Source organism: Salvelinus namaycush, chromosome 42 (assembly GCF_016432855.1).
Source record: "Salvelinus namaycush isolate Seneca chromosome 42, SaNama_1.0, whole genome shotgun sequence".
Classification (NCBI taxonomy): domain Eukaryota; kingdom Metazoa; phylum Chordata; class Actinopteri; order Salmoniformes; family Salmonidae; genus Salvelinus; species Salvelinus namaycush.
The window spans coordinates 3,056,583-3,072,953 of NC_052348.1; positions in this window are offsets into that span (position 1 = coordinate 3,056,583).

The following is a 16,371-nucleotide window of genomic DNA, read 5'->3' on the forward strand; positions in this document are numbered from 1 at the left end:
CATTGTTGGGAACGGGCTCATAAGTAACCATTTGAAGTCTACACCTGTTGTATTCAGTGCATGTGACCAATAACATTTGATTTGGTTCACCAATCAGGGCCTTGATGGACTCAGTACCAAGGGTTGATGTGTATGCTTTATTTTTTGGGGGAGAATGTTTCTTTGGGACCATCAGGCGACATCTTTAGGGACGTCCCCCGGAACAAGCCGGGAACTAGACAAAAACGTCCAGGGGACCATGATAGAGTGTCCTATGTTTTAAATGTCCTTGGACACAGGAATATTCTTGCAACAATCCAATCAACGTTCCTAGAACATTCATATCTTATTTTCCATGTTCTCTGTATTTTTGGGGTGACATTGATGAGGAAAAATAAGAAACCCGCTCACTGCTTTTGCTAGTATAACTACTCTATATTAAGCTTTACGTATCGGCCTCAAGGCATTTGCACGCACAGTGAGGCGAAGACTTTTGGAGGATGGCCTGGTGTCAAGAAGGGCAGCAAAGAAGCCAATTCTCTACAGGAAAAACATCAGGGACAGACTGATATTCTGCGAAAGGTACAGGGATTGGACTGCTGAGGACTGGGGTAAAGTCATTTTCTCTGATGAATCCCCTTTCCGATTGTTTGGGGCATCCGGAAAAAAAGCTTGTCTGGAGAAGACAAGGTGATCGCCACCATGTCCTGTGTCATACCAACAGTAAAGTATCCTGAGACCATTCATTTGTGGGATTGCTTCTCAGCCAAGGGAGTTTCACAATTTTGCCTAAGAACACAGCCATGAATAAAGAATGGTACCAACACATGCTCTGAGAGCAACTTCTCCCAACCATCCAGGAACAGTTTGGTGATGAACAATGCCTTTTCCAGCATGATTCAGCACCTTACCATAAGGCAAAAGTGATAACTAAGTGGCTCGGGGAACAAAACATCAATATTTTGGGTCCATGCCCAGGAAACTCCCCAGACCTCAATCCCATTGAGAACTTGTGGTCAATCCTCAAGAGGCGGGTGGACAAACAAATATCCACATATTCTGACAAATTCCAAGAATTGATTATGCAAGAATGGGCTGGGGTAATTTACCCCAGCCCATTCAGTCAGAATGTGGCCGATTTATCATCAAATATGATTACGTAGTGCCTGTCTTAACTGCATCAAACCGGGAAAAACTAGTTAAGCTAGAATTGTCATCCAACAGTTACAAATAAAACAGCTCCATTCGGAATAATAAGTAGTATCCTACCTGTTGGCTCTTGGTCATTGTAGCCTATCCTTCTCCTTTAACTTTTAATCCCACCATTTTAATTCCATTTTAGATATCTCCTAACGTTTGCCACACACGGAGAGGCTCAATGACTCTAGTCTATTGCCACTTTGATGACTTATGATTGGCCAACAACAAGCTGCAGGCGCCACGCTCCACTTCCGTGAAAAGTAAGAGCAGCAGCATAAATGATAAAACTTCTCTCTCGCTCTTCTGAAGCAGTCGCGTTCGGATCTGTACGGCCCTTCTGGATAACTCAGTTAAAATGACACATACCCGAGACACGTGACAGTCTTATCAGATCAGACCCGTGACATTACTTCGAATTCTGGATCCGGGCCCGCTCGGGTCCCAGATTGGGTCTTGGGTATTCGGGTACAGGTGGATCTGTGAAGACCTCTACTTGCAATGTCCCATAAAACATGTCTAGAACATATATTCTGAGAACATGGCAACCATGTTCTGTTTGTGGTGAGGTTGATGGAATATTCTCCTAACTAACGCCAAAACATGCTAAATAGGTTATCTGAAGGTTTTTGCTATCATACATAGAATGGTCCCCTAACTAAAGGAAAACTGGACACTCAAACATCAGGGGAACATTACGGGGAACATTACACAAACTTTCTCTATCCCTAGAATTGTTAGCTGGGACACCAGGGATGTGTCTTGTCCTCGCTCCCATTTAGTCACCACTCCTATACACATTCTACATTGTGTACGTCTTGAACAATAGTAGTTGTATTAGTTGTAATAGTTCCCATCCTGACAGACACCTCGTTATGTTCACCCTGCCTTGATCAGCCTGTTGCATGATGACGAGGAACACCGTGGCCCGGTCCTAAACAACTTTGTAGAGCGGTGTGATGAATCACACTTGGTCCTCAATACCAACAAGACCAAAGAGATGTGCATAGACTTCAGGAAGCGAACAACACCTACCTCTGCAACATCTATCAAAGGTCAGAACAAAGAGATTGTAGAGGAATACAAATACCTTGGTGACCTCTTGGACAATAAACTTCAGTGGAGTAAATGTACAGACCTGATCTACAAATATAGTCAACAGAGACTGTACTTTCTCAAAAATCTGGGATCTTTTATTGTTGACTGTACTATACTGACTCTGGTTTATAAATCTTTAATAGAGTATTTTAACTTTTTGTTTATCACCACAGCAAGCAAGGTACTTGGAGTAAAACAGACAGGATTGGATGATATATTTAAGGTCAGGGCCCTAAGCAAGGCTCACAAAATCATTTTAGACCCAAGCCACCCCCTGTACTTTGAATTACTCTCCTCTGGGTGCAGGTATAGGGCACCACCCGGGAGGAAAAATAGAACTAGACAATCATTTGTGCCAGGTGTGATATCCCTCCTAAACAGCTGGTTAATGTTCCTATCCACCCAGTAAAGCCAGCAAGCTAGTTTCTTTCATTGGTGTATACTGTATGTAACTGTTGTGAATTTAGTATTGACAATTTGTTGTCTACTGTATTTTATCTTTTCATACGTGAGTTCCAAATATATCTAACAGTCACCCCGGGTTGAGTTGTGATGTCAGAATGCACTCACTGTTCCAGAATGTGATTATTACGCAACAGGACAGTTAACACGCACTGCCTGCTAATTATCTATAGGCTATATTCCAAATTAGGTTTGAGGCTTTACTGAGCCGGACAAACGTCTCTCCTCGTGGAGAGCTCACACACTTCACCAATGTTTGCGCAGATCAAGTCTGCAGATATTTGCGCAGTCTTGCATGAAGTGGAACATTTTCTGGCTGGCGCTCGCGTTGCCCTCCTTGTTGTTTTCCTCACAAATAATAACTTTGGACATGTGTGCGTTCCGATCAAAGTAAGTTCCTTATTTTCTGCATATCGTGTTGTCATTTCTACTGTAGACGTATACCGTATGTATGTAGCATAATGTATTTACAGTTTTATTCACATGTTTTCAAGTAGTGGTGACAAATAATGCATTCCAATTATTGCAAAGATTGTAATGGACATCTATGATGTGTGTAACATACTTTTTTAGGTTGTACTGTTTATAATTAACTAATACTAAGCTGTTTGCAAGCTATGTCTGGCGCCATGTTTGTTGACATTATACAATGCATTCTGGGTGTCACTGTTGCAAGAACATTCATGTGTCCAGTTTTCTGGACAAGTTTAATATGTGTGAAGCAGAGGTTGGTATTAAAAATATAGAGTAACATTGTTTCGGTAGACTGAAATGAAAATAATGCATTCTATTAATTTTTATGGAAATATGTTATTAGTTATTAAATTTTTGGGGGATAGACTATACTAATGCCATGTTTTAGCTGCTGGTGAAGGCGAGCCGTGCTCGCTGGGTTATATCGGGCTGTAAGGAACGCAGTGGGACATTCGCAGCAGAGGTGTGAATAGTTGAATCGGAAACATTCATTGACAGTTTCTGATTAATGTTGCTTGGTTTTATAGTTTAGGTAACACCAGTGAATTTGAGCAGGAAGTTAATGTATTCTAAAATTATAATCTGTTTCCATTACATGGAACAGTGTCCAGTAATTAAAGTAGATTGAAATAAGTATTGAATATTAAGCTGATAAGACCGTACCAACTTTTTGAAGGTTCTAGATTTGTTAAACAACAGGTTCATATTTTTACTAAATTAATGCAACATGTTGCAGTGATTCGATTACCGGAAAGGGTTTACGGGTTTGTTTACTTTAGGTGTCGATTCCACTGAATGGAATACTGTGTTATCTGATGTGTCTTGAGTAGGATTCTTTCTTCCAGGACTGATGGAAATCCAATACAGTATGTATGTTGAGAGACGAATGAGACCAGTCATATAATATAATATGGGAGTGAATTGTTAGACTCGGTGGCGAGATACATGTTGCCGTGTCTAAGGGTAGTACATGCTAAATTAAGGGCACATAAACGTTGGGGTAGATTTAAACAAACAATGTATGATTTGATAGAGTACAGTGGACTTATCATTATCATGTTTTTTTTTTTAGTTACAACTTTGGGTTGCTGATTAAGATGTAATATGGTGAATATTAATTAAATGTACACTTTCTCTCCCGGGAGAATGGGAGTGGTCATTTTCTCTTTCTTTGAAATGTTTCCTGAGTCTGTGGTCTTGGGAGAGCAGTTAGGGATATTCTGCAGTGTTGTTACTATAAAGGTATCCAGATTTGGCGGTAAGAGGAGCTACCAGATTAAATAAGGCCTGGTCATTTTTGTTTGTTTTTGGTTTACCACACACACACCAGCACGCACACACAACTTACTAGTTATGAATATGGGTTAGTGCCGAGGTATCTTAACGGGGCACTCGCATGGGATTTTTTATTTTCTGAGTTTTAATTAAACACGTGAATTCGTTTGATAAGAAATGTACTGGAAACGTAATGTTAACCTGGGATATGAAATGTGTGAAATGTTTGACTGTTTTTCAATAATTAGTTTAATATAGTAAGAAACACTTCTTTGAAGGGTTTGTATGACCTCTGACAGTGTGTTCCAGTGTGGTTTGATCGCCCTCAATGGAAAGCTATTTGGATGATGAATTTAAGGTAATTTGTAATACTGATTTGAAGGTAATTTGTAATACTGATTTGAAGATCATTTGTTAAACTGATAATTATGTTGAAGTTTATAGTTTACAGCCATTTTTGTGATTCAGACCAACGGGAAGAAGGAGAGGATGTTGCCTTTGAATAAGTGTCGTCTGTCTTAAGTCTATTTTCCTATGACCGTATGGGTAAAACATTTTCTTTATGGAGTTATTATGGGTAGTGATTATAATAAAATGTTGTTATTTGAAATTGTTTTGTTTTACTTTTTAACCAGTAGTAGTGTTTTTTTTTTTTACACACATTACTCACATTGTGATTCATGTGTCAAAATGGGGGAATTACCAGTCCTCTGAGGTTTTGGGATTGAAGTTTAAACACCTTCAGTGATATGTAGGAGTGTATTGAGTGATATGTAGAAGTGTATCGAGTGATATATGAAGGAGTGTATTGTTGTGTTGTTTGTTCTGTTATGTTTCGATAGAAATCTCCCAGATTCGGTCTGGTGGATTGTTGGGATTTCTCCCAATGGGTTAGAGGTCTAACTTCCTGATCCTGTGGCTCTGCGATGAAGTTGACATAGTGATGGGGAATGTAAGCCAATTATAATTTTTTTTCAATAAAATGTGTTGTTATTCTCTTTGACATATGTTTAGAAATTGGTGTTAAGAATAATTGGTAAAAGTAATCATTTGTCATATAGTCAATGCTTGTCTGGATTTCCTGAATCAGAAATGAACTGAACTATACTGTTGTTTTGATCTGTCCTCTCTTGAGGTTATCGTAAAGGTGACTACATATGGTGTCTTGATGCATGGCAGGGATAATTTGGCAGAGAACGGTGTGAACCCCCTCTAACAGGCGGAAGAAGAGCGACAAAGGTGTTCAATACGGCCCTGTCTGCACCACTTCTACCGAGAGACCTGAGTCCGAGCCAGCAACTGGTGTACAGCATCCAATCTCTCATGTCTTTTCTCTCATGAGTGTGACAGGAGTCCACATGGAGTGAGCATGGAGAGAGATCTGTTCCAGTCTTCTCTTATGTTGCTGGTATACTGGTTGACGAATGGACAATACATAATGGGTGGTAAAGATGGTGAGACATTGAAATTGGGACATTATCATGGGCCATCCACTCTGAGCTGTAAAGCTATCTGAAGAAGACAATGAAGAAGATACCAGAAGATTGAGGGCCTGAGGGGGGGGGTTGGTCAACTGTGCCCATAATTGATTTAGACTTGTCTAAAATTGTTTAGGTTGGGGTATCAGGTTGATTGTAGAGGTCTACACACTGCTAAGTGTATAGTCGTTGAGATTAAGAATGCATTGAGATACTGATCTGTAGTTATAATCGTGATAAGAAAGTTAACGGCTAGGGGTTCCGCTAGCGGAACGTTTCGACAACATCCGGTGAAATGGCAGAGCGCGAAATATATATATTTTTTGTTGAAATATTTAAGTGCAATACACCAAATTAAAGCTTAACTTCTTGTTAATCTAGCCACCGTGTCAGATTTCAAAAAGGCTTTACGGCGAAAGCAAACCATGCTATTATCTGAGGACAGCACCCCATCAAACAAACACATGACAATCATAATTCAACCCGCCAGGCGCGACACAAAACCCAGAAATAACGCTATAATTCATGCCTTACCTTTGAAGATCTTCTTCTGTTGGCACTCCAATATGTCCCATAAACATCATAAATGGTACGTTTGTTCGATAAATTCCGTCGTTATATCTCCAAAATGTCCATTTATTTGGTGCATTTTATTCAGAAAAATACCGGTTCCAACTCGTGCAACATGACGACAAAATATCTAATAAGTTACCTGTAATCTTGATCCAAACATTTCAAATAACTTTCCTAATACAATTTTAGGTATTTTTTTACGTAAATAATCAATACAATTTAAGACGGGATAAATTGTGTTCAATACCGGACGAAAACAAAGTGGAGCGAGCTTTCAGGTCGTGCGCCCCAACCACAACAATACACTAGACTCGACCCTCGTTCTAAACAGCCATACTTCTTCATTACTCAAAAGAAAAACATCAACAAATTTCTAAAGACTGTTGACATCCATTACCCGCAGTATTAGACTTAAAACGAATCACCCAGCAATCATACACTGTTTACCAGGGGGCAGGGCTACCGACGTTAACCTGTTTGGGCTGCAGGGGCAGTATTGAGTAGCCAGATAAAAGGTGCCCATTTCAAACGGCCTCGTACTCAATTCTTGCTCGTACAATATGCATATTATTATTACTATTGGATAGAAAACACTCTCTAGTTTCTAAAACCGTTTGAATTATATCTGTGAGTCAAACAGAACTCATTTGGCACAAACCTCCTGACCAGGAAGTGGAAAGTCTGAAATCGAGGCTCTGTTCTACTTCCTGCCTATAAATGGGCATGATACGTATTAGTATACATGCACTTCATAGACCTTCCCCTGGATGTCAAGAGGCGGTGAGAGAAGAAATTTAGTGTTTATCTTGGTCTGAAGTGGAATACAAGCTCTTTGTATGACGTGTCCCCCATTTCCTGTTTTCTGGAGAGCGCGAGGAGGTACCTGGATTTGCCTTCTGTTTAGCTGCCGTTATAGGCGACTACTATCTCCGGCTTTGATTTTATTTGATACATGTGACCATATCATCGTAAAGTATGTTTTTTCAATATAGTTGAATCAGATTATTGAAATTTTTTCGGGAGTTTTGCCGTGTTCCGTTCTCTGACTTTGTTGACGATGGAGAGATTCGCGCCACTTGGCTAGTGCGCTTGCTAATTCAAGAGGGAAGTTAAATATTTAAAAAAATATATATTTTGAATTTCGCGCCCTGCACTTGAGCTGGCTGTTGTCATATTGTGGGCGGCCTCGGGGTGCAGCCATAAGAAGTTAAGGCAAATCTGAAGATGGTGCTGGCTAAAGCTAAAACTGGCGAGTGTAGAGAGTATAGAGATATTGTTATCCACGTCGGCACCAATGATGTTAGGATGAAACAGTCAGAGGTCACCAAGCGCAACATAGCTTCAGCGTGTAAATCAGCTAGAAAGAGGTGTCGGCATCGAGTAATTGTCTCTGCCCCCCTCCCAGTTAGGGGGAGTGATGAGCTCTACAGCAGAGTCTCACAACTCAGTCGCTGGTTGAAAACTGTTTTCTGCCCCTCCCAAAAGATAGAATTTGTAGATAATTGGCCCTCTTTCTGGGACTCACCCACAAACAGGACCAAGCCTGACCTGCTGAGGAGTGACGGACTCCATCCTAGCTGGAAGGGTGCTCTCATCTTATCTACCAACATAGACAGGGCTCTAACTCCTCTAGCTCCACAATGAAATAGGGTGCAGGCCAGGCAGCAGGCTGTTAGTCAACCTGCCAGCTTAGTGGAGTCTGCCACTAGCATAGTCAGTGTAGTCAGCTCAGCTATCCCCATTGAGACTGTGTCTGTGCCTCGACCTAGGTTGGGCAAAACTAAACATGGCGGTGTTCGCCTTAGCAATCTCATTAGGATAAAGACCTCCTCCATTCCTGCCATTATTGAAAGAGATCGTGATACCTCACATCTCAAAATAGGGTTACTTAATGTTAGATCCCTCACTTCAAAGGCAGTTATAGTCAATGAACTAATCACTGATCATAATCTTGATGTGATTGGCCTGACTGAAACATGGCTTAAGCCTGATGAATTTACTGTGTTAAATGAGGCCTCACCTCCTGGTTACACTAGTGACCATATCCCCCATGCATCCCGCAAAGGCGGAGGTGTTGCTAACATTTACGATAGCAAATTTCAATTTACAAAAAAAAAATGACGTTTTCGTCTTTTGAGCTTCTAGTCATGAAATCTATGCAGCCTACTCAATCACTTTTTATAGCTACTGTTTGCAGGCCTCCTGGGCCATATACAGCGTTCTTAACCTGTCTGGCTCTGGCGTTCCGCTAGCGGAACTCCTCCCACATTCCACTGAAAAGGCAGAGCGCGAAATTCAAAAGATATTTTTTAGAAATATTTAACTTTCACACATTAACAAGTCCAATACAGCAAATGAAAGATACACATCTTGTGAATCCAGTCAACATGTCCGATTTTTAAAATGTTTTACAGCGAAAACACCACATATATTTATGTTAGCTCACCACCAAATACAAAAAAGGACAGACATTTTTCACAGCACAGGTAGCATGCACAAAGCCAACCTAACTAACCAAGAACCAACCAAACTAACCAAGAAACAACTTCATCAGATGACAGTCTTATAACATGTTATACAATAAATCTATGTTTTGTTCGGAAAATGTGCATATTTGAGGTATAAATCAGTTTTACATTGCAGCTACCATCACAGCTACCGTCAGAAATAGAACCGAAGCAGCCAGACTAATTACAGACACCAACGTCAAATACCTAAATACTCATCATAAAACATTTCTGAAAAATCGATGGTGTACAGCAAATTAAAGACAAACATCTTGTGAATCCAGCCAATATTTCCGATTTTTTAAGTGTTTTACAGCGAAAACACAATATAGCATTATATTAGCTTACTACAATAGCCTACCACACTACCGCATTCATTCATCAAGGCACGTTAGCGATAGCAATAGGCACGTTAGCGATAGGGAATAAACCAGCAAAAGATATTAATTTTCACTAACCTTCATAAACCTTCATCAGATGACAGTCCTATAACATCAGGTTATACATACACTTATGTTTTGTTCGAAAATGTGCATATTTAGAGCTGAAATCAGTGGTTATACATTGTGCTAACGTAGCATCTTTTTCCCAGAATGTGCGGATATTTTTATGACACTCAACTATTCTGACCAAATAACTATTCATAAACGTTACTAGAAAATACATGTTGTATAGGAAATGATAGATACACTAGTTCTTAATGCAATCGCCGTGTTAGAATTCTAAAAATAACTTCATTACGACATCCAGCTTAGGTATAGCGAGAGAGTGCCCAAACTCTGGGCGCAAACGACTATTTCACATGTTCGACAGATATATGAAATAGCATCATAAAATGGGTCCTACTTTTGATGATCTTTCATCAGAATGTTGTACAAGGGGTCCTTTGTCGGGAACAATCGTTGTTTGGATTTAGAATGTCCTCTTCTCCAGTCAATTAGCACGGAAAGCTAGCAAAGTGGCGCTAAGCTCTCCTTCCTGAACAAAGGCACACAACGCAACACGCCTAACGTCCCGAATAAATTTCAATAATCTAATAAAACTATATTGAAAAAACATACTTTACGATGATATTGTCACATGTATCAAATAAAATCAAAGCCGGAGATATTAGTCGTCCATAACGACAGCTTTACAGAAGGCAATACCAGGTCCCTTCACACGCTCTCCAGAAAACAGGAAACTGGTGACACGTCATGCCGAGAGCTATTATTCGACCCCAGATCAAGTTACACACTCAATTTCTTCTCTCACTGCTTGTCGACATCAAGTGGAAGACGTATGAAGTGCATGTATTCTAATAAATATCAAGGACATTAATAGGCAGGCCCTAGAACAGTGCATCGATTTCAGATTTTCCACTTCCTGTCAGGAAGTTTGCTGCAAAAGGAGTTCTGTTTTACTCACAGATATAATTCAAACGGTTTTAGAAACTAGAGAGTGTTTTCTATCCAATAGTAATAATAATATGCATATTGTACGAGCAAGAATTGAGTACGAGGCCGTTTAAATTGGGCACGATTTTCCCCCAAAGTGAAAACAGCGCCCTCTGTCCTCAACAGGTTAACCTTTTATGGCTGCAAGGGGCAGTATTGAGTAGCCAGTTAAATCGTGCCCATTTCAAACGGCCTCGTACTCAATTCTTGCTCGTACAATATGCATATTATTATTACTCTTGGATAGAAAACACTCTCTAGTTTCTAAAACCGTTTGAATTATTTCTCTGAGTGAAACAGAACTCATTCTGCAGCACATTTCCTGACCAGGAAGTGGAATGTCAGAAATCGATGCTCTGTTCAACTGCCTGCCTATACATGGGCTTGATACGTAAGAGTCTACGTACACTTCATACACCTTCCCCTGGTTGTCAAGAGGCGGTGAGAGAAAAAAATTCGTGTTTATCTTGGTCTGAGGTGGAATTAAAGGTCTTTGTATGACGTGACCGTCCATTTCCTGTTTCTGGAGCGCGCGAAAGAGGACATGGATTTGCCTTCAGTTTTGCTCTCGTTATGGACGACTAACATCTCCGTCTTAGATTTTATTTGATACATGTGACCATATCATCGTAACGTATGTTTTTTCAATATAGTTTAATCAGATTATTGAATTTTTTTCGTGAGTTTTGCCGTGTTCCGTTCTCTGACTTTGTTGACGTTGGAGAGATCTGTACCACTTGGCAAGTGCCCATGCTAAATGAAGAGGGAAATTTGCCGTTCCAGATCCAAACAACGACCGTTCTGGACAAAGGACACCTTGTCCAACATTCTGACGGAAGATCACCAAAAGTAAGAAACATTTTATGATGCTATTTCTAATATCTGTCGTGCATGTGAACTGGTCGTCGGCGCCCAAGTGTTTCTGGCTATTGTGGCTATGCTAATATAACGCTACATTTTGTTTTCGCTGTAAAACATTTAATAAATCGGAAATATTGTCTGGAATCACAAGATGCCTGTCTTTCAATTGCTGTACACTATGTATTTTTCAGAAATGTTTCATGATGAGTAATTAGGTATTTGACGTTGGTGTCTGTAAATATTATGGCTGCTTTCGGTGCAATTTCTGATTGTAGCTGAAATGTAAACTATGATTTATACCTGAAATATGCAAATTTTTCGAACAAAACATATGCTATACAATAAATATGTTATCAGACTGTCATCTGATGAAGTTGTTTCTTGGTTAGTGGCTATTTATATCTTTATTTGGTCGAATTTGTGATAGCTACTGATGGAGTAAAAAACTGATGGAGTAAGAATAGTGGTGTCTTTTGCTAACGTGGTTAGCTAATAGATTTACATAGTGTCTTCCCTGTAAAACATTTAAAAAATCGGACATGTTGACATGTTGATTCACAAGATGTGTACCTTTCATCTGGTGTCTTGGACTTGTTAATGTGTGAAAGTTAAATATTTAAAAAAAATATCTTTTGAATTTCGCGCCCTGCACTTTGAGCTGGCTGTTGTCATAAGTGTACCGGTGTCGGGCTGCAGCCATAAGAAGTTAACTGAGTTCCCTGAATTCCTATCGGACCTTGTAGTCATAGCAGATAATATTCAAATTTTTGGTGATTTTAATATTCATATGGAAAAATCCACAGACCCACTCCAAAAGGCTTTCGGAGCCATCATCGACTCAGTGGGTTTTGTCCAACATGTCTCTGGACCTACTCACTGCCACAGTCATACTCTGGACCTAGTTTTGTCCCATGGAATAAATGTTGTAGATCTTAATGTTTTTCCTCATAATCCTGGACTATCGGACCACCATTTTATTACGTTTGCAATCGCAACAAATAATCTGCTCAGACCCCAACCAAGGAGCATCAAAAGTCGTGCTATAAATTCTCAGACAACACAAAAATTCCTTGATGCCCTTCCAGACTCCTTCTGCCTACCCAAGGACATCAGAGGACAAAAATCAGTTAACCACCTAACTGAGGAACTCAATTTAACCTTGCGCAATACCCTAGATGCAGTTGCACCCCTAAAAACGAAAAACATTTGTCATAAGAAACTAGCTCCCTGGTATACAGAAAATACCCGAGCTCTGAAGCAAGCTTCCAGAAATTTGGAACGGAAATGGCGCCACACCAAACTGGAAGTCTTCCGACTAGCTTGGAAAGACAGTACCGTGCAGTATCGAAGAGCCCTCACTGCTGCTCGATCATCCTACTTTTCCAACTTAATTGAGGAAAATAAGAACAATCCAAAATTTATTTTTGATACTGTTGCAAAGCTAACTAAAAAGCAGCATTCCCCAAGAGAGGATGGCTTTCACTTCAGCAGTAATAAATTCATGAACTTCTTTGAGGAAAAGATCATGATCATTAGAAAGCAAATTACGGACTCCTCTTTAAATCTGCGTATTCCTCCAGGGCTTAGCTGTTCTGGATCTGCACAGCTCTGCCAGGGCCTGGGATCAGGAGAGACACTTAAGTGTTTTAGTACTATATCTCTTGATACAATGATGAAAATAATCATGGCCTCTAAACCTTCAAGCTGCATACTGGATCCTAATCCAACTAAACTACTGAAAGAGCTGCTTCATGTGCTTGGCCCTCCTATGTTGAACATAATAAACGGTTCTCTATCCACCGGATGTGTACCAAACTCACTAAAAGTGGCAGTAATAAAGCCTCTCTTGAAAAAGCCAAACCTTGAACCAGAAAATATAAAAAACTATCGGCCTATATCGAATCTTCCATTCCTCTCAAAAATTTTAGAAAAAGCTGTTTCAGTCTGGTTTTAGACCCCATCATAGCACTGAGACTGCACTTGTGAAGGTGGTAAATGACCTTTTAATGGCGTCAGACCGAGGCTCTGCACCTGTCCTCGTGCTACTAGACCTTAGTGCTGCCTTTGATACCATCGATCACCACATTCTTTTGGAGAGACTGGAAACCCAAATTGGTCTACACGGACAAGTTCTGGCCTGGTTTAGATCTTATCTGTCGGAAAGATATCAGTTTGTCTCTGTGAATGGTTTGTCCTCTGACAAATCAACTGTACATTTCGGTGTTCCTCAAGGTTCCGTTTTAGGACCACTATTGTTTTCACTATATATTTTACCTCTTGGGGATGTCATTCGGAAACATAATGTTAACTTTCACTGCTATGCGGATGACACACAGCTGTACATTTCAATGAAACATGGTGAAGCCCCAAAATTGCCCTCGCTAGAAGCCTGTGTTTCAGACATAAGGAAATGGATGGCTGAAAACGTTCTACTTTTAAACTCGGACAAAATAGAGATGCTTGTTCTAGGTCCCAAGAAACAAAGAGATCTTCTTTTAAATCTGACAATTAATCTTGATGGTTGTAAAGTCGTCTCAAATAAAACTGTGAAGGACCTCGGCGTTACTCTGGACCCTGATCTCTCTTTTGACGAACATATCAAGACTGTTTCAAGGACAGCTTTTTTCCATCTACGTAACATTGCAAAAATCAGAAATTTTCTGTCCAAAAATGATGCAGAAAAATTAATCCATGCATTTGTTACTTCTAGGTTAGACTACTGCAATGCTCTACTTTCCGGCTACCCGGATAAACCACTAAATAAACTTCAGTTAGTGCTAAATACGGCTGCTAGAATCCTGACTAGAACCAAGAAATTTGATCATATTACTCCAGTGCTAGCTTCCCTACACTGGCTTCCTGTTAATTAAGGCAAGGGCTGATTTCAAGGTTTTACTGTTAACCTATAAAGCGTTACATGGGCTTGCTCCTACCTATCTTTTCGAGTTGGTCCTGCCGTACATACCTACACGTACGCTACGGTCACAAGACGTAGGCCTCCTAATTGTCCCTAGAATTTCTAAGCAAACAGCTGGAGGCAGGGCTTTCTCCTATAGATCTCCATTTTTATGGAATGGTCTGCCTACCCATGTGAGAGACGCAGACTCGGTCTCAACCTTTAAGTCTTTACTGAAGACTTATCTCTTCAGTAGGTCATATGATTGATTGATATGGCCCAGGAGTGTGAAGGTGAACGGAAAGGCTCTGGAGCCACGAACCGCCCTTGCTGTCTCTGCCTGGCCGGTTCCCCTCTCTCCACTGGGATTCTCTGCCTCTAACCCTATTACAGGGCTGAGTCACTGACTTACTGGTGCTCTTTCATGCCGTCCCTAGGAGGGGTGCGTCACTTGAGTGGGTTGAGTTACTGACGTGATCTTCCTGTCTGGGTTGGCGCCCCCCTTGGTTTGTGCTGTGGTGGAGTTCTTTGTGGGCTATACTCGGTCTTGTCTCAGGATTGTAAGTTGGTGGTTGAAGATATCCTTCTAGTGGTGCGGGGGCTGTGCTTTGGCAAAGTGGGTGGGGTTATATCCTTCCTGTTTGGCCCTGTCCGGGGGTATCATCGGATGGGGCCACAGTGTCTCCTGACCCCTCCTGTCTCAGCCTCCAGTATTTATGCTGCAGTAGTCTGTGTCGGGGGGCTAGGGTCAGTTGGTTATATCTGGAGTACTTCTCCTGTCCTATCCAGTGTCCTGTGTGAATTTAAGTATGCTCTCTCTAATTCTCTCCTTCTCTCTTTCTTTCTCTCTCTCGGAGGACCTGAGCCCTAGGACCATGCGTCAGGACGACCGGGCATGATGACTCCTTGCTGTCCCCAGTCCACCTGGCCTTGCTGCTGTTCCAGTTTCAACTGTTCTGCCTGCGGTTATGGAACCCTGACCTGTCCACCGGACGTGCTACCTGTCCCAGACCTGCTGTTTTCAACTCTTAATGATCGGCTATGAAAAGCCAACTGACATTTATTCCTGATTATTATTTGACCATGCTGGTCATTTATGAACATTTTGAACATCTTGGCCATGTTCTGTTATAATCTCCACCCGGCACAGCCAGAAGAGGACTGGCCACCCCTCATAGCCTGGTTCCTCTCTAGGTTTCTTCCTAGGTTTTGGCCTTTCTAGGGAGTTTTTCCCAGCCGCCGTGCTTCTACACCTGCATTGCTTGCTGTTTGGGGTTTTAGGCTGGGTTCCTGTACAGCACTTCGAGATATTAGCTGTTGTACGAAGGGCTATATAAAATAAACTTGATTGATTGATCCAGTGGAAGCGATAGGAACTGCAAGCAAGTGCCTTAGAAATCTAGATCCACATAGAAACCCCATTGAAAACACTGTCACCTCAACAACAAAAAATCCTGGATGGTTTGTCCTCGGGGTTTCGCCTGCCAAATAAGTTCTGTTATACTCACAGAAATTATTTTAACAGTTTTAGAAACTTTAGAGTGTTTTCTATCCAAATCTTATATGCATATCCTAGCTTCTGGGCCTGAGTAGCAGGCAGTTTACTTTGGGCACGCTTTTCATCCAAAATTCAGAATGCTGCCCCCATCCTAAAAAAGTTAATACCAGAATTTTGGGATAACTGTACTGTATATTTATATAAATGTACATTCTGCCAGTGTTGATGTGTGTTAAGTTAAGGGTTTTAACTTTAAGTGATAGTGTAACGAACGTCATCGGAGAAGGAGAAGAGGACCAAGGTGCAGCGTGGTAAGTGTTCATATTTTAATTAATCAACTGAATACTGAACAAAACGACAAACGAACAGTTCTGTAAGGTGACGACACACAAAACAGAAAACAACTACCCACCAACTAAGTATGGTTCTCAATCAGAGACAACGATAGACAGCTGCCTCTGATTGGGAACCATACCAGGCCGAACACATAGAAATACAAAACAAGGACAACATAGAACACCAAACATAGAATGCCCACCCAAACTCACGCCCTGACCAACCAAAATAGAGACATAAAAGGGATCTCTAAGGTCAGGGAGTGACCCTAAAGGTGCGGACTCCGACTGCCCAACCTGAA